Below are 19,856 nucleotides of genomic sequence, written 5' to 3' on the forward strand. Positions count from 1 at the left end.
AGCTCCTCGTGACTGTTCCTTAGTCCCTTGATCTCTGTAGCAAGAGATTCTCTGCTGTCCTGTATACTGTTTTCAAGCCCAGCGATTAATTTTATGACTATTATTCTAAATTCACTTTCTGTTATGTTATTTAAGTCCTTTTTGATCAGCTCATTAGCTGTTGTTATTTCCTGGAGATTCTTCTGAGGGGAGTTCTTCCGCTTGGTCATTTTGGATAGTCCCTGGCGTGGTGAGGACCTGCAGGGCACTTCCCCTGTGCTGTGGTGTATAACTGGAGTTGGTGGGTGGGGCCGCAGTCAGACCTGATGTCTGCCCCCAGCCCACCGCTGGGGCCACAGTCAGACTGGTGTGTGCCTTCTCTTCCCCTCTCCTAGGGGCGGGATTCACTGTGGGGTGGTGTGGCTCGTCTGGGCTACTTGCACCCTGCCAGGCTTGTGATGCTGGGGATCTGGCGTATTAGCTGGGGTGGGTAGGCAAGGTGCTCGGGGGCAGGAGGGGCAGGCTTAGATCGCTTCTCCTTAGGTGATCCACTTCAGGAGGGGCCCTGTGGCAGCGGGAGGGAGTCAGATCCGCTGCCGGAGGTTTGGCTCCGCCGAAGCGCAGAGTTGGGTGTTTGCGCGGAGCGAGCAAGTTCCCTGGCAGGAACCGGTTCCCTTTGGGATTTCGGCTGGGGGATGGGCGGGGGAGATGGCGCTGGCGAGCGCCTTTGTTCCCCACCAAACTGAGCTCTGTTGTCAGGGGGCTCAGCAGCTCTCCCTCCCTTTGTCCTCCAGCCTTCCCGCTTTCCGAGCAGAGCTGTTAACTTATGACCTCCCAGACGCTAAGTCGCGCTTGCTGTGGGAACACAGTCCGTCCGGCCCCTCCACTTTTGCCAGCCAGACCCGGGGGCTCTGCTTGGCCGGCGAGCCGCCCCTCCGCCCCGGCTCCCTCCCGCCAGTCCGTGGAGCGCGCACCGCCTCGCCGCCCTTCCTACCCTCTTCCGTGGGCCTCTCATCTGCGTTTGGCTCCGGCGACTCCGTTCTGCTAATCCTCTGGCGGTTTTCTGGGTTATTTAGGCAGGTGTAGATGGAATCTAAGTGATCAGCAGGACATGCGGTGAGCCCAGCGTCCTCCTAAGCCGCCATCTTGCCGCCCTCCCACATAATCTTTTCTTGAACCTTATCAGAATCAATGGTTCAGTCATAATTGTGCCTATTAGATTTGTGTCACACAGTGTACTATTATTAAATAGTTCTTCCTATAAATCTTTCTGTTTTTCCTAGAGTTAATAATTGCTTTTATTTTGCTTAGTTTTCTATGAAGCTATCATTGATTATTCTTTTGCATTCTTTGCCAAAAATTTGAAACTTATTTTAATAGAGTCAAATACATCAGATGTTCTGTTACTTTGATTATTTTCCTCTTGGAAATATCATTCCTGGAATCTTAAATACTCTTACTCCAAACTGGATAGATTACCTCTTGTGTAGCTATCATCCCAGGACATGCTTTTACTTTCTAAGGGAATTGTCTTCACTGTCTTTTATGTAAAACATAAACTTTGACCCTATCTCATGCCTTCTACAAAAATTAACTTGAAATGAACCACATGCAAATGTTTGAGATAAGGAAACTGGAGGGACTCCATTTTAGAAAGTCTCCATCTCTGCTGTTTCCATGTTAGGCCCCATTTATTTATGTCCTATATTTCACCTTGCATCAGAATAAACCAAAGAAGTTATGTTCCCACTCCAAGGGAAAGCAAGGAAGTTAATCATTCTCTTAGACTCCCAAGGAGCTGGATCCCAAACAAGTTCCAGGACATTAGATTTGAACAATCCTCTACTGATGCTGCCAGCATCAATAAGCCCTGTGTTTAGTGATTTATGAAATAGAAGCTATTCACCTGTTACTCACCTTTGATCGAACCCTACCCTGAATTCCTGAAGGAACACATATGCTGGACCTCTTTTCCAATATAAACCCCTAACACCAAGTGATGAAGAGACTCACATTTCTTTTCCAAGTCTCCCAGACACTCAATCTGCTATACTCTATCACTTAACACTATTCAATAAACTCTGTTTTCACTTCTTGGCTTATGTTTGATTCTATGCTGTGCAAAGCCAAGGACCCTCTTGGCTGGTCATGTGGGGCCCTCTCTGGGTCCTCAGATGCAGCCTGCCAATATCATGTTACAACTAAAGTTTCTAGAAGACACTTTTTAAAAGGTAATAATGACTTTGGGCTGGAAGCGTTTTTTAATAGAAAAGTGGAGACACAGATTACAAATAAGAAAATAGATCAATTAAAAATCTCCAAAAAAATGTTATTCAAAAGACACAGTTTAAGAGAAGTAAAAGGCGGGGAATCTGGGTAGCTCAGTCAGTTAAGCATCTGACTTCAGATCAGGTCATGATCATGTGGTTTATGAGCTGCAGCCCCGCATTGAGTCCACACTGACAGGAGACTGCTTTTGATTTTCCCTCTCTCTCTATCTCTCTCTCTCTCTCCCTCCCTGTCTCTCTCTGCCCCTCACCCACTGTGCTCTCTCTCTCAAAATAAATAAATAAATAAACTTAAAAAAAGAAAGAAACGAAAGGCAAAACGCAGCCTGAAACAAAGAATTTGCAAAATATATATTCAATAAAGAAATGTATAAAGGATATATAAAGAAAATATAAGAAACTCTCACTACTAAATAAGACAAAGCCATGAAAAATGGAGAGCCCAAAAGATCTGAACAGACACTTTGCCAAAGTAGATATATGAGTGACAAAAGAAAAGTTGCTCACCATTATTAGAGAAATGCAAATTAAAACTTCAATTAGATACCACTGCTGTGCCAGTTATTAATTGATTGTTTTTCAGGTCCAGATTTTCCCTTCAAGCCCCACTCTGTGATATCGATCTGGATTCCTTAAGTATTCCTCCCTGAAGTGAGCGGGTTGTTAAATTTTCTCTGTAGAGTGCTCTAGAGGTATGCTGCCAGAGGAAGAGGGCTCATCTTGTTGGTTCAAGCTGCTGCACCTTTGTTCAGTTGTGCAGATGTGTAGGCATCTTATACTGCCTGAGCCCTGTGCCCAGAACTCGTGGTTCCTGAACAGAACTGGAAATGTGTTTCAAAGTCAGTAAGAAGCACAAGGGAGGTCAAGAGGAATACTAGGGTCTGCATGACCAAGAGGAACAAGAGCTAGGATAAAAACTTCACCAGGAGTGAGTGAGTACAAAGTCTTAGAAATCACCAAATATAAGAGGTTTTTGTCCTTGATGCATTTTTGTATGTTTCTGACTATATGTTAGGGGGACCAAGACCATTTAAAGATCTCTGATCTGATAAGAAAGCCCAAGTAACTCATTCAGATTCTCGCAGCTGGTATGTGGCAGAAATTGGATTTGAACCTACATCTATTAGTCTATGAAATCTTCCAACATCACACAAGCATTTGCCAAACTGTATTTTACTGAACGTTACTTTTCCTCAATTACAACAGTTATTACATGGTAGGGAAGGAGATCTCTTGAGCAGTTAAGTTTTGGAAAAGCTGATAAAATAGCTGTGTTTCCTGTGGGACTTTTAAAGGAATATACTTGTTGTTAAAGAGCCATGTATGCAACATATGACAGATATATTTCACCCCCCAACTGTTTTCCTTAAAGGAACATCTCTTGGGACTGGTGTTCTGCAGAGTATAATTTGGAAATTGGTGCATTACAAATTGTAACCAATGACAATGTCATAATAATTTAATTCTCCTTTCATGCTATAGGGGCATAGCACTATGTTCTCAAAACAGTTTCAGTAAGCCACCATTTACTTATTCTGAACACGGGAGATGCAATTTTTGTTTTTTACCTCTGTGTTGTTTTATAATACTCTAGCCTCCTATAAACAGGCAGAAGAATCAGGCTAATAGTCGCTTGAAAAAGAAAATCTACATTGCTGATGCATAATTACTACCCCTTGCGTTGCTTTCTTGGATGCTTCACAGGACACATACTTAATGCAGTCGATCCTTTTATCATATTGCTGCCTTACAATTGACAGTTTCAGACATTTCTGAGGATTTACAGTTCCCCTCCACTCTTAGTATTTTTTTTTTAAACACAGACACTTCTCTGGTCCTTACTAAAGGTTCTCCAAAGTAGTTACTTAAGCTGGCTTTTCTGTTTTCCTCTAGTTGTTTCCAAGCACTTAGGGATATAGTCTTTAACTTAAAAAGTCTTTTCAAAAAGTAATAGGTTTCAAGAGAGCCTGTTGAAGAGTGTTAAGAAACAGCTCCAGAGAATACAAACTATATCTGATGTAGAGGGTGATGATAGTGGTTTAGCAATTTTTGACTATACTGTTTTATTTTATAAAAATAATAGAAACACATTGGAAGCAATTCAGGAAGTAGAGGAAAAAAAATCATTACTTTGTTTCAATCATGATTAGCATGTTGGGGTAATTGCTTTTTTCCCTATGCATTTTTACCCTCGTTTTTTGTCTGAGTTTCCTTCCAATATTGCATTCTGCTCTTTCACTTATGAGTACATAAACATTTTTCCATGATGCTTCATGCTTTTCATAACCAGAACTTTAATGACTCAAAAATATTTCAGTAATTTATTTAATTATTCCCTTTTTGAAGCATATTCAGATGATTTTCCGTTTTTTCCTCTATAAATTCTTCTGTAACAAACATATGGTATATAAAGCTTTTCCCTATATTTTGAACTCTTTATGATAGTTTCTTTTAAGCGGAATTACTGGGTCAATGGACATGAACATTTTTATAGCTCTTATGGTTATTATCAAATTGCTTTCTAAGAGATTCTACCAATTTACAGTGCTGCTAACTATGTATAAAGCTCAGTTATTTAAGGATAATATTACTATTAAGGCAACTATTAAGGATGCTAGCTTATGCATTTCTGTATTTCCAGTTTTATTGACATTATGTGTAATAGGGGATAATTAAGGTATCAGTAAACAGACCTCATAATCTGCTTTTGTTTTACTCCAAATCTGTAAAGTAAATGCATTTAAAGGCAAAGCATTTGATTGCCACATCCTGTGCACTCTTCTATGTGTTGGGAAATCGTATGTAACAGTACATAGAAATGCCTTGGGTGGGGGGGTACCTGCTGAATCCTCATTGATTCTCTGAGGTCTGTCATATCTAAGTCTTGGGTGCACAGGTGGGTTCTTCAAGTCATGCTTTACTAGCTCTCACCTCTCCTCTCCAGTTGTAGCTCATGGAAACAAAACTTGCTACCTGATCCTGATTCCCTCTTTCAAGAACTTTAACTAAGAGATCCAGAAGTTTCAGTCATCTGCATTTTCTAGGAAGTCAAAGTTCATGAAGACATAGGGAGTGGGCCAGTCATTTGGAGGTCCAAATAGCTAATGAGCATCAGAAAGAGGGTTTCTTTAAAATTTTTTTTTTCAACGTTTATTTATTTTTGGGACAGAGAGAGACAGAGCATGAATGGGGGAGGGGCAGAGAGAGAGGGAGACACAGAGTCGGAAACAGGCTTCAGGCTCTGAGCCATCAGCCCAGAGCCCGACGCGGGGCTCGAAATCCCGGACCGCGAGATCGTGACCTGGCTGAAGTCGGACGCTTAACCGACTGCGCCACCCAGGCGCCCCAAGAGGGTTTCTTTAGAAAGAAACAGAGACACTGGGGAAAGAGACAGAAGATGAAGGGTTGCTTGGGTCCTTTTGACTTTCTCGTTTCCATGTTCAGTCTCTAGTATGAGTAGGCTATTGGGCTTGTCTAGTATTGTATGACATAGTCAGGTATTAGTTGAGTACATTACTTTTTGCTTAAACCAGCTTGAGGTACTATCTCTGATTTGTGACAAAATGATCCTTGACTCAGGCAGACAATAAACTGTGAAGGAGAGAGGGTACATCTGCTGAGTCTCCTGCAGAGTCCCAGTCTCCCTCCCACACCCCCAGCACTGCAGACAGGGCACAAGTTCTGAGATATACTGTGTACTTCATTGCTCCTGGTGGGATCAGGCTGAGGCCAAAGCTTCCCCTGTAGCCTTTCTTAGTTTATTCCCAACGTGTGTCCTGCTTCTCCCCCACTTTTACCTTTCTTCTAGGAGCATTTACCCTATAAATCACTAGCACTCAAATCCTTGGCTCAAGGTCTGCATCTGGGGTAATTCATCCTAAAACAATGGCTTGTCTTACAAGGTGGGGAGAGAGTAGATATGTACATAGTAAAGTGAATGAACTGCTAGCTATCATCATGCACCATGTGAAGTTTTAAGGGATGAATTACCTCATTCTAAAGCTTACCTTGGAAGAATGGCAATTAAAGCAGAATAATCTGAAAAACAGATCAAATCTGACATGTTCACCATAAGCCAGCCTTGTTACTAGTAAGTAATTTTGTGCCCCGTGTTTGCATATGTCTTTTGGGACCAGAATAATGTTTGATATATAGAAAAACCTATGCTCTAGCTTAACCTGTTATACAATCATTGTAATGTATCCATACTCTGGGCAGAAATAATATAAATAATCAAGGAGCAGAAGGCAAGCTAAGTTGTTTAGCTATAAATTAGATTCTACATAACAAAACATTGTATACTGGCCTATACTTTTTAAAGTATTCTCTCTAATGTCATCCCAGCTCTGTAATGTAAATTACTTTTTGATAATCACAGATGAATAGGCGATAGCCAGCAGAACCTATGTATTTTGAACTTCAACTCTTGAATTAGTTCTTTAAATCATGAAACAAATAAACAAACCTATTCTTCCCCGTTGTAGATGTTGTATCACAAATAACAGGTTCACCAGAGAAGAATATTTTTGAAGGTAATCAGGGAAGCTGGATGATACTTGAATGAAGAAGGCATGGTCCTTGCCTTCAAGCAGTTTAAAATACAATGAAGATAGGAATTTTATTCTTCTCAGTTGTCTTTATTTATATGTTCACTTACATCTTGAAGAATCTCAAATCTTTTTTGGGGGAAGGGGGTAACTTTTTCTCAAGAAATGACAGTCTGTAGTGGTAAGACTTAGAACACACATTCTTGGCTTAATAACTACTTTTAAGCATTGGCATTTGATTTTTCTGGTCTAGTTTCCTGCTGGGTAAATAAGGCACAGTCATATTCAAGGTTTTTCTATTGTCTTAATCTCATAACTGTTTTAATACTCCCTCCAGCCAGAAAGAGAGATGAAATCTGACCTAAGTAAGTACTTAACCAAATCCCAAGTGTATACCCCATTGAAAGAGAGCTAAGCTTCTAGAAAAGTCAGAATTTCACTAAGTTTTCAAACTTTCTAGCTGAGTCTTTACTTCCGAAGCTTTAAGACCTGTGAATAAATACAGAGTTTCATGAAAATACAACTCTGGCGAAAAGTGCCAACTCTCACCTGTATTAAGAGAAGACGATACTTTAAGCCAAGAGCCTATTTCCTCTTCAAATCTCTGTCTGCTTTATTCTTTTAACCACAGTTGCAGCCTCCCTCTCAATGTATCTTCTTCCACTTAATCTCTGTTCCACCTCTGGGCCATCACTTTGAAATATACAGTACCTGGAAAAAACGACCTCAAGAGAAGATATGATTCCTCAACATATTTTATGGGTGAATCTACAGGAGGAAGAAATAAAATTTTTTAAAAGCCCAAGATTTAATGAAAATGGGAACAAATCATAGTGGAATGCAGTTCCAGTTATGAGATACAAGCACATTAAGGAACATTGAAGTTGAGTGTGCTTTATATCCCTAACGTCTGGAGCACACTGTGATTTAGAGTGGCCATTAAAAATTATGCAAAATATGCAAAATTAATGTGCATTGATTTTCCTTTTGGTGAGTTTCCTTTTATAATTTTACTGTGCTCTGCCTTCTTGCCTTAATTTACCTGCCCTGTCAGTTAGCTTGAGTTCAGAAACAGCAAAGCCAACTTATTTGATTTTAGGATGGTTGTTTTTGACTTATTAATAGAAACCACATGGAAAATGAAAAGAGATAGAGATTCAGGGATCATAAAGAAAGGGGTTAAATTCTAGCTCTGTTGCACACAGTTTTCCTTATACAAGTTGTCTGACTCTGTTGTTCCTCAAGTTTTCATAGATAAGTAGAAATAATGCTCACTTATTTGTTAGTAGTTATTGTGAGGTATGAGATAATCCAGGTAAAGCATGTGTCAAATGCCTGCTTTGCACAGTGCCTGGAATATGAAGTGTAACTGTCCTTTCACATAATTTTTTAACAATGCTTATAATTCAATTATTGATCATTCCAGGTAAAACATTTGTTTGCAAATGTATATATATAACACAGAAAATATGGGGCACCTGGGTGGCTTGGTCCATTAAGCTTCAGGCTCTTGGTTTCCACTTAGGTTATGATCTCACAGTTGGTGGGATTGAGCCTTGAGTTGGGCTCTGTGCTAGTAGTTTGGAACCTGCTTGGGATTCTCTCTCTCCCTCTCCCCTCCTCTGGTCTCTTTCTCTTAAAATAAATAAATAAACCTAAAAAAATTACATTGCAAGCAAATTAAAGGAAAAGATTGCATTTTTTGCAACCATCTCTTCTCAGTTCCTCAGAATGGTCATAGTTTAGGTGCCTAATAAATAAGTGTTGAACGGAGTTTTGAAACAATAAAAGTTATCATAAATTAAGTATATGTGTTGGATTTTTTTGTACTTTAATATTTTTATGTGTTGTAAAAACTGATGCACAAGATTAACAATCTGAATCATTGAAAAAAGTATAAAGTAAAAATGGGCCCAGGTCAAAAATGGCAGTGGCTGTGTCCCAGTTTTCAGGGCTGCTAGGTCAGTGAGGGGCACAGCTGGGGAATCCGTGTCAAGTGGTGCCCATGGTGAGGAGGGTTCAGCTTACATGTGGAAGGTCTTCATATCCTTGGTAGGGCTCCCTCAGCAGAGGTGTGAGCATGTTGAACGTCTTCCTGAAGTCACATCTGGGAGAGCAAGAGAGACCTAAGTTTGTCGCCTACCCCCATCTACACATCAGGGCCAATCCTGTTCCTTGGGGAGATGGTATTCATACTCCATCCCATAACTCTCACACGAATCCACTTCCAACCGGCTATGAAGATGAATAAAGAGAACATGGACCACCACCCAGTGGGGACCACAGCACTGGTTTGGACCATGAGTCTGCACACAGACCAAAAAGCATATGGGACCTTAAGCTCACCTTCCTTACTTGTATCAAATGATACTGATCTCCCATCCCTTTGCTTATGACAGGAGATGTCTTACATAAATAACTTCAATTTGTCCATGAAATAAATAAATAAATAAAGTTAAAAATGAAGTCTGGTAAGAAAAAGACATCAGTGGGGGAGGGGAAGCAAAATCTGTGTAAAGTGAGGAGTTTATTTTTTGAGAGAGAGAGAGAGGGAGGGAAAAAGAAAGAGACAGAGCATGAGTGGGGAGGGGCAGAGAGAGAGGGAAACACAGCATCCAAAGCAGGCTCCAGGCTCTAAGATTCAGTACAGAGCCTGACGCGGGGCTCAGACTCGTGAACTGTGAGATCATGACCTGGACCGAAGTCAGACACTTAACCGACTGAGCCACTCAAGAGCCCCTAGCAATTCCTCTTCTTGATACATACCCAGAAAAATCGAAAGCAGGGGCTCTAAGTGATATGTACACACCCATGTTCACGGTAGTATTATTCACAATAGCCAAAACATGGAAGCAGCCCAAGCATCGATCAAAGGATGAATGGATGAGCAAAATGTGCCATTTGCATATAATTAAATACCATTCAACTCTAGAAAGGAAGAAGATTCTGACACATGCTATAGTGTGAATGAATCTTGAGGACATTAGGCTAACTGAAACAAGCCAGTGACAAAAAGATAAATACTGTCTGAGGTACTCACAGGAGTCAAAATTATATAGAGAAAAAGTAGAATGGAGCTGGGAAGCTTTTGTTAAATTGGTATAGGTTTTCAGTTTTACAAGATCAAAAGAATTTTGGAGATGGATGGTGGTCATGGTTATACAATATTATAAATATTTTTAATGCCACTGAACTTTACACTTAGAAATGGCTTAACATGGTAAATTTTATGCTGTATGTATTTTAGTCCAATAAAAATACTGGAAAAAAACAGAGAAACTGGATGAGGGATATCTATCTTTGCAACTTTTCTGTGAATCTGGCATTAATGCAAAATAAAAAGTTAGTTTTAAATAAGTAGTCACCTTTCCAGTCAAAACCCTAAATCCCCAGGCCCCCTCCTCAGAGACAACTACTGGAAATGTTTCCTTACATACCAACACACATGCACACACAGTGAGAATCCTCCAGAAAATTCCCCAATCGAACCTGAGAAACCTCTCTCCCTTAATGCCAAACAGCCACTTAAGGATGTTTCTGTCTTGTGGGCAAAAATGACAGGGAGATAGATTATGATCACTTCTCCAAAGCAAGATATGCCAAACAAACTTGCTGGATCCTTTCCTCTAAGTCATCTGCATAACCACACTGAGGAGATTGATTGAAATGCATTTCCCATCTCCAAATGTTTTTTTTTTTTAATTTTTTTTTTCAATGTTATTTATTTTGGGGACAGAGAGAGACAGAGCATGAACGGGGGAGGGGCAGAGAGAGAGGGAGACACAGAATCAGAAACAGGCTCCAGGCTCTGAGCCATCAGCCCAGAGCCCGATGCGGGGCTCGAACTCACGGACTGCGAGATCATGACCTGGCTGAAGTCGGACGCTTAACCGACTGCGCCACCCAAGCGCCCCTCCAAATGTTTTTAAAGAGAACCATGTGGTTCCTGGAAAAAATCCACTGACTACTGACTGGTGAAAGACTGAATGGGGTTGTTTTCAGAATTTCTCAACTCAGTTCACTAAAAACCCAAACTTCTGAACAACAAAAAAGGTCAATTACTTCAGTGAGTTGTGGTTCAAAGTACCAATGTAACCTTACACTGTTAGTCAATATATTACACTTTTTTTTTTACTAGTTTGATCCAGACCTATTCTATATCAAAGCCTGTTTTAAGAACACAGAAATGGATGAGGTGGCCATAACCTAAAAACCAGTACAAAATAAGTGAGAATTGTATGGTTAATTCTATGGGATATGGGGAAAAATAGTAAAAGGAATTTTTTTTATCCTTGTTAGTTCCTTATGCCAGGAACCCAAATGGCCCAAATCCAGGGAGTTAATGTGCATGCAGGTTTTGAGCCATTGTGAATAAAGACTAGGTCAGCCCTGTGCAGCACTGGTCAGGGTACCTATCACTTTAACAATGACATCCCAAGACCTGAAAGTCCGAAAACTTCCCTGCAGCACAACAGAAATGCTTTAAAAGTTGATTGCCTTCTGACTGCCTCTCTGATGGATTGTTGCTCTCTGCTTCTTTATCACACACCTAACTCTGGATTCAAACTTTCCTTTTTTTTCCCCCATCTTTTCAAGGTTTTGTGCTCAAACTTGCAATGTTCTCACTGCTTCAAAACTCTTTTCGTTGGGGCATCATCTTTAACCATCATCAGTGATGTATTCCCCTATCAGCCATGACACTGAGCTCACTACCCTCGACAAGGGACTCTTACATATTGATTTCAAGCAACCAGAGAGAAGGACACTTTTGTTTTGTAACGTTGTTCTCACCTCTATCAGTTTCTGGTAACTGCAACTAGTCTTTGGGGCTAATCATTCAGACCCAAATAGAGGGGCACCTGGGTGGCTCAGTCGATTAAGCATCTGACTTCCGCTCAGGTCATGATCTCAGCTGGCTCATGAGTTCAAGGGGGCTCTGTGCTGACATTCGGAGCCTGGATCCTGCTTCAGATTCTGTGTCTCCCTCTCTCTCCACCCCTCCCCTGCTAACACTCTGTCTCTGTCTCTGTCTCTCTCTGTCTTAAAAATAAACATTAAAAATTTTTTAAAAAGAGCCAATAGGTAGAATTGGAAAAGTCATAATAATTGAAACACAGTATAATGCACAGTATTACATTGGTTAATGTCAATTTTATAACAACTTTAGCTAACAGATGAGGAAGTAGACTTGGGGATAAAGTTATTTACCTGCAGAAGACACTATAGGTAAGACACTCTGGCCACTGCCCCCATGATCCTTGTCCTCCATCCTTAGAGAGTGTCTTTCTTCCTATCAGAACCTACTCTTAGGGAAGGTGTTTTGAATATCTGTGTGTTACCCCTCTGAGAGATACTTGCTTTGTAATCTGTTCACTTATTCAGTCAACAAACAATATTTATTCATTATAAACTAGTCATCATGTTGGATGCAGAACCCTGCAGCAAACAAAGCAGGCAGGCTTGTCCCATGTGGAATACTGAAATCCCTGATAGCAATTCAGGAAAAGATCGTGAAGGGGGAATAATGAAGATGGTGTAAAGGGATACAATATAGGATGCTATTTTTCACTCAGTGGCCGGAGAATGCCATTTTGAAGCATTTTAGATTGTTACTTAAAGTAAGTCCAAATTCGACAGGGCCGTTTGGGTGGCTCATTTGGTTGAACATCTGACTTCATCTCAGGTCATGATCTCACCATTGGTGAGTTTGAGCCCTGTGTCACGCTCTGTGCAGACAGCTCAGACCCTGGAGCCTGCTTCAGATTTTGTGTCTCCCTCTCTCTCTGCCCCTCCTCTGTTCACACTCTGTTTCTCTCTCTCAAAAAATTAAACATTAAGGAGGATGAGCCAAGATGGCGGAACAGCATGGGAGTTTTTTGTGTGTCTTGCGTCCATGAAATACAGCCAGACCAACACTAAACCATCCTACACACCTAGAGAACTGATTGGAGGATTAACATAACAATCTGCACAACCTGAGCCACAGAATTCAGCAGGTACACGGCTCAGAGAGGTGAACTTGGGGAGAGAGAAGCTGGCAGCGGGCAGGGAGCTACTTTTGCAGATGGAGAGAGGACAGAGACTGGGGGTGGGGGGATGGGGAGAATACGGGAAAAGCACCCTTCCCCAAAAGCAGCTGGAGAGAAAGCAGAAAATTGGAAATAGCCACAGGGACTAAACCAAAAAGGGAGAAAGGAGAAAGGAGAAAGGATAAAGGAGAGGGTTTAAATTCCATTAAGACCGTAAACAAGGGGAGCGCAAAGGCTGCAACTCTGCAGCTCGATACCTGGTGGTGCTCTGGTGGGAAGGGCAAATCCCCAGGAACAGAGTGGGGTCTGGGAGGTTCTCAGCCCACACGGGGAAAAGCGGATCCACTGCAGGAAGGACATTTGGTAGAGACTGTTGAAGCCACCTGGTCCCAGGAGACCCTAGAAAACAGCTACATTCGTTGGTACTAGAACAAGGTTGTTAAAGGTGAAGCCCGGTGCTAGATGTGTGTTGTGATTTTCCATAATCCCTGAAAAGCCGCTGCAACACTATCTCTTGAACTTCTTCTGGGGTGGGCTGGCATCTGGCCGCAGTCTTGGGGCACCGGCAGCAGCAGGTCCATCAAGCATTCATGGGTGCAGCCGGAATTCGGCCATTGCTCAGTGAGACCCTTCCACAGAGGGGCAGAAGGGGTCAAAGTCACAGTCCTTTGAAAGTAAGGGGCTGGGTAAAACAGCTGCATCTAAGACAAAACGTAGGAGAGAGGTACTGCCTGGGGCCTGGTCACAGAGAGTGAAAAAGCAGGGAGTGGACGAGAGCTAAAGACAGGAAGGGTGTGCAATTGCTGATCCAGGAGAACAGACTGGGTAGCTGGGTGGCGCCATTTTCACCACTCCTGTGAATGTGCATACGCACCTACGAGCCCTGCAACAATCCACCCCAGTAGGATAGCAGCGCCATCTAGTGGAGAGCAGAGCCATTACACTGATCCCCGCCCAACTGGGCCAACTTTGCTCTTCAAAAAAGCAAGTCTCACCACTGGCTTAGTTTATGGACAATAAAGCACTACATAGACTGACTTCTAGGGGAAAATGAAGTAATCTCAGTCCTACTTCAGTCTGTTAGCAGGTCCACCTATTCAATTTTCTTTCTTTTGTTTTTTTTTTCTCTTTTAACTTCTTTTTCTTGAATACAGAAAGAGAAAAAATCATTTTTATTTTCAATTTTTATTAAAAATATTTTTCTTTAATTTTTATCACCATATTTTTTACTTTTGTGTAAATTTTTTCAAATTCTATTTTATTTCCATCATTTTATTTTAGTCTACTACAGTGTTCACTTTTTCAAATTTTCAAACGATTTCCTTTTTTCCATTTTCTTCTTTTTTCTCTTTTTTCTCTTTTTCGTTTCTTTTCTTTTTCTTGAATATAGAAACAGAAAAAATTCACTTTTGTTTTTAATATTTAATAAAAATATTTTTGTTTAATTTTTTTCTACCATATTCTTTACTTCTGTATATATATTTTCAAATTCTATTTTATCTCCATCATCTCATTTTAGTCTACTTCAGTGTATTCATTTTTTCAAGTTCTCAAATGATTTCCTTTTTTTTCTTCTCCTCCCCCCTTTTTTTCTCTAATCTGTCAAACCACTTTCAACACCCAGACCAAAACACACCTAGGATCTAGCATCATTTATTTGATTTTTGTGTGAGTGTGTGTTTTTAATTTTAATATATATATATTTAAATTTTCTTTAATTTTAATTTTTCTACCTCATTAGTTCCTTTTCTCCCTTCAAAATGACAAAATGAATGAATTTACCCCAAAAGAAAGAGCACAAAGAAACGACAGCCAGGGATTTAACCAACACAGATACAAGCAAGATGTCTGAACTAGAATTTAGAATCACGACAATAAGAATACTAGCTGGAGTCGAAAATAGATTGGAATCCCTTTCTTCAGAGATAAAAGAAGTAAAAAATAGCCAGAATGAAATGAAAAATGTTATAACTGAGCTGCAATCATGGATGGATACAGCGGCAGCAAGGATGGATGAGGCAGAACAGAGAATCAGCAATATAGAGGACAAACTTATAGAGAAAAATGAAGCAGAAAAAAGAGGGAGATTAAGGCAGAAGAGCACAATTTAAGAATTAGAGAAATCAGTGACTCATTAAAAAAGAACAACATCAGAATCATAGGGGTCCCAGAAGAGGAAGAGAGAGAAATAAGGGTAGAAGGGTTATGTGAGCAAATCGTAGTGGAAAACTTTCATAACCTGGGGAAAGACACAGACATCAAAATCCAGGAAGCACAGAGCACCCCCATTAGATTCAACAAAAACTGACCATCGACAAGGCATATCATAGTCAAATTCGCAAAATACTCAGGCAAGGAGAGAATCATGAAAGCAACAAGGGAAAAAAGTCCCTAACCTACGAGGGAAGACAGGTCAGGTTTGTAGCAGACCTAGCCACAGAAACTTGGCAGGCCAGAAAGGAGTGGCAGGATATATTCAGTGTGCTGTATCAGAAAAATACGCAGCCAAGAATTCTTTATCCAGCAAGGCTGTCATTCAAAATAGAAGGAGAGATAAAAAGTTTCCCAGACAAACAAAAATTAAAGGAGTTTGTGACCACTAAACCAGCCTTGCAAGAAATTTTAAGGGGGACTCTCTGAGGGGAGAAAATTATATGTATATATATATATATATATATATATATATATATACCAAAAGCAACAAAGATTAGAAAGAACCATAGAACACCACCAGAAACTCTAATTCTACAAACATCATAATGGCAATAAATTCATATCTTTCAGTACTCACTCTAAACATCAGTGGACTCAATGCTCCAATCAAAAGACATAGGGTAACAGAATGGATAAGAAAATAAGATCCATCTATATGCTGTTTACAAGACCTAAAGACACTTTCAGATTGAAAATAAAGGGATGGAGAACCATCTATCATGCTAATGGTCAACAAAAGAAAGCCAGAGTAGCCATACTTACATCAGACAATCTAGACTTTAAAATAGAGACTGTATCAAGAGATGAAGAAGGGCATTATATCATAATCCACCAAGAAGACCTAACAATTGTAAACATTTATGCACCAAATGTGGAGCACCCAAATATATACATCAATTAATCACAAACATAAAGAAACTCATCGACAGTAATACCATAATAGTAGGAGACATCAACACCCCACTCACAACAATGGACAGATCATCTAATCAAAAAATCAACAAGGAAACAATGGTTTTGAATGATACACTGGACCAGATGGACTTAACAGATATATTCAGAACATTTCATCCTGAAGCAGCAGAATATACATTCTTCTCCAGTGCACATGGAACATTCTCCAGTATAGACCATACACTGGGACACAAATCAGCCCCAAATAAGCACAAAAAGACTGAGATCATACCGTGCATATTTTCAGACCACAATGCTATGAAACTCGAAATCAACCACAAGAAAAAATTTGGAAAGGTAACAAATACTTGGAGACTGAAGAACATCCTACTAAAGAATGAATGGGCTAACCAAGCAGTTAAAGAGGAAATTAAAAAGTATATGGAAGTCAATGAAAATGATAACACCACAACCCAAAACCTGTGGGACATAGCAAAGGTGGTCATAAGAGGAAAGTATATAGCAATCCAGGCCTTCCTAAAGAAGGAAGAAAGATCTCAGATACACAACCTAACCTTATGCCTTAAGGAGCTGGAAAAGAACAGCAAATAAAACCCAAAGCCAGCAGAAGACAGGAAGTAATAAAGATTAGAGCAGAAATTAACGCTATCAAAACCAAAAAAACCAGTAAACAGATTAATGAAACCAGAAGGTGGTTCTTTGAAAGAATGAACAAAATTGATAAACCTCTAGCCAGTCTGATCAAAAAGAAAAAGGAAAGGACCTAAAATAAATAAAAACAAGAATGCAAGAGGAGAGATCACAACCAACACAACAGAAATAAAAACAATAATAAGAGAATATTATGAGCAATTATATGACAATAAAATGGGTAATCTGGAAGAAATGGACAAATTCCTAGAAACATATACACTACTGAAACTGAAACAGAAAGAAATAGAAAACTTGAACAGACCCATAACCAGTAAGGAAATGGAATTAGTAATCAAAAATCTGCCAAAAAACAAGAGTCCAGGGCCAGATGGCTTTCCAGGGGAATTCTACCAAACATTTAAGGAAGAGTTAACACCTATTCTCTTGAAACTGTTCCAAAAAATAGAAATGGAAGGAAAACCTCCAAACTCTTTCTATGAAGCCAGCATTACCTTGATTCCAAAACCAGACAGAGACCCCACTAAAAAGGAGAACTATAGACCAATTTCCTTGATGAACATGGATGCAAAAATCCTCAACAAGATATTAGCCAACTGGATCCAACAATACATTAAAAAATTATTCACCACGACCAAGGGGGATTTATACCTGGGATGCAGGACTGGTTCAATATCTGCAAAACAATTAACATGATTCATCACATCAATAAAAGAAAGGACACGAACCATATGATCCTTTCAATAGATGCAGAGAAAGCATTTGGCAAAATACAGCATCTTTTCTTGATAAAAGACCTCAAGAAAGTAGGGATAGAAGGAGCATACCTCGAGATCATAAAAGCCATATATGAACAACCCAACACTAATATCATCCTCAATGGGGAAAAACTGACAGCTTTCCCCCTAAGGTCAGGAACAAGACAGGGATGTTCACTCTCACCACTGGTATTCAACATAGCATTGGAAGTCTTAGCCTCTGCAATCAGACAACACAAAGAAATAAAAAGCATCCAAATTGGCCAGGAGGAGGTCAAACTTTCACTCTTCGCAGATAACATGATACTCTATATGGAAAACCCGAAAGATTCCACCAAAAAACTGCTACAATTGATTCATGAATTCAGCAAAGTTGCAGGATATAAAATCAACCCACAGAAATTGGTTGCATTCCTATACACCAACAATGAAGCAACAGAAAGAGAAATCAAGGAATCGATCCCATTTACAGTTGCACCAAAAACCATAAAATACTTAGGAATAAATCTAACCAAAGAGGTGAAAAATCTATACACTGAAAACTATAGAAAGCTGATGAAAGAAATTGAAGAAGACAAAAAGAAATGGAAAAAGATTCCATGCTCCTGGATAGGAAGAACAAATATTGTGAAAATCTCGATACTACCCAAAGCAATATACATATTCCATGCAATCCCTATCAAAGTAACACCAGCATTCTTCACAGAGCTAGAACAAATAATCCTAAAATGTGTGTGGAACCAGAAAAGACCCCGAGGAGCCAAAGCAATCTTGAAAAAGAAAACCAAAGCAGGAGGCATCACAATCCCAGACTTCAAGCTCTACTACAAAGCTGTAATCATCAAGACTGGCACAAGAACAGACACTCAGATCAACGGAACAGAATAGAGAACCCAGAAATGGACCCACAAACATATGGCCAACTAATCTTTGACAAAGCAGGAAAGAATATCCAATGGAATAAAGACAGTGTCTTAGCAAGTGGTGCTGCGAAAACTGGACAGTGACATGCAGAAGAATGAACCTGGACCACTTTCTTACACCATACACAAAAATAAACTCAAAATGGATGAAAGACCTCAATGTAAGACAGGAAGCCATCAAAATCCTCAAGGAGAAAGCGGGCAAAAACCTCTTTGATCTTGGTCATAGCAACTTCCTACTCAACACGTCACTGGAAGCAAGGGAAACAAAAGCAAAAATGAACTACTGGGACCTCATCAAAATAAAAAGCTTCTGCACAGTGAAGGAAATAATCAGCAAAACTAGAAGGCAACTGACAGAATGGGAGAAGATATTTGCAAACGACATATCAGATAAAGTGTTAGTATCCAGAATCTATAAAGAACTTATCAAACTCAACACCCAAAAAACAAATAATCCAGTGAAGAAATGGGCAAAAGACATGAATAGACACTTTTCCAAAGAAGACATCCAGATGGCCAACCGACACTTGAAAAAATGCTCAACATCACTCATCATCAGGGGAATACAAATCAAAACCACAATGAGATGCCACCTTACATCTGTCAGAATGGCTAACATTAACAACTCAGGCAACAACAGATGTTGGTGAGGATGTGGAGGGTCTCTTTCCGCAGATCTCTTTTGCATTGTTGGTGGGAATGCAAGCTGGTGCAGCCACTCTGGAAAACAGTATGGATGTTCCTCAAAAAACAAAAAATAGAACTACCCTACTATCCAGAATTTTCACTACTAGGCATTTATCCAAGGGATACAGGTGTGCTGTTTCGAAGGGACACATGCACCACCATGTTTATAGCAGCACTATCAACAATAGCCAAAGTATGGAAAGAGCCCAAATGTCCTTCAATGGATGAATGGATAAAGAAGATGTGGTGTATATATACATATATATATATATATATGTATATATATACATATATATATTTATATATATATTTATATATATTTATATTATACATATTATATTATATATATTAAATATATATAATATATTATATTATATATATTAAATATATAATATATATATTTATATATGTATACACACACACACACTGGAATATTACTTAACAATCAAAAAGAATGAAATCTTGCCATTTGCCATTTGCAACTACATGGATGGAACTGGAGGGTATTATGCTAAGTGAAATTAGTCAGAGAAAGACAAAAATCATATGACTTCACTCATGAGGACTTTAAGAGACAAAGCAGATGAACATAAGGGAAGGGAAACGAAAATAATATAAAAACAGGGAGGGGGACAAAACAGAAGAGACTCATAAATATGGAGGACAAACAGGGTTACTGGAGGGGTTGTGGGAGGGGGATTGGCTAAATGGGTAAGGGGCACTAAGGAATCTACTCCTGAAATCATTGTTGCACTATATGCTAACTAATTTGGATGTAAATTTAAAAAAATAAAAAATAAAACAAGTTTTTAAAAAAGAAAAATAATAAACATTAAAAATTAAAAAAAAAACACACAAATGT

Source organism: Prionailurus bengalensis, chromosome E1 (assembly GCF_016509475.1).
Source record: "Prionailurus bengalensis isolate Pbe53 chromosome E1, Fcat_Pben_1.1_paternal_pri, whole genome shotgun sequence".
Taxonomy (NCBI): domain Eukaryota; kingdom Metazoa; phylum Chordata; class Mammalia; order Carnivora; family Felidae; genus Prionailurus; species Prionailurus bengalensis.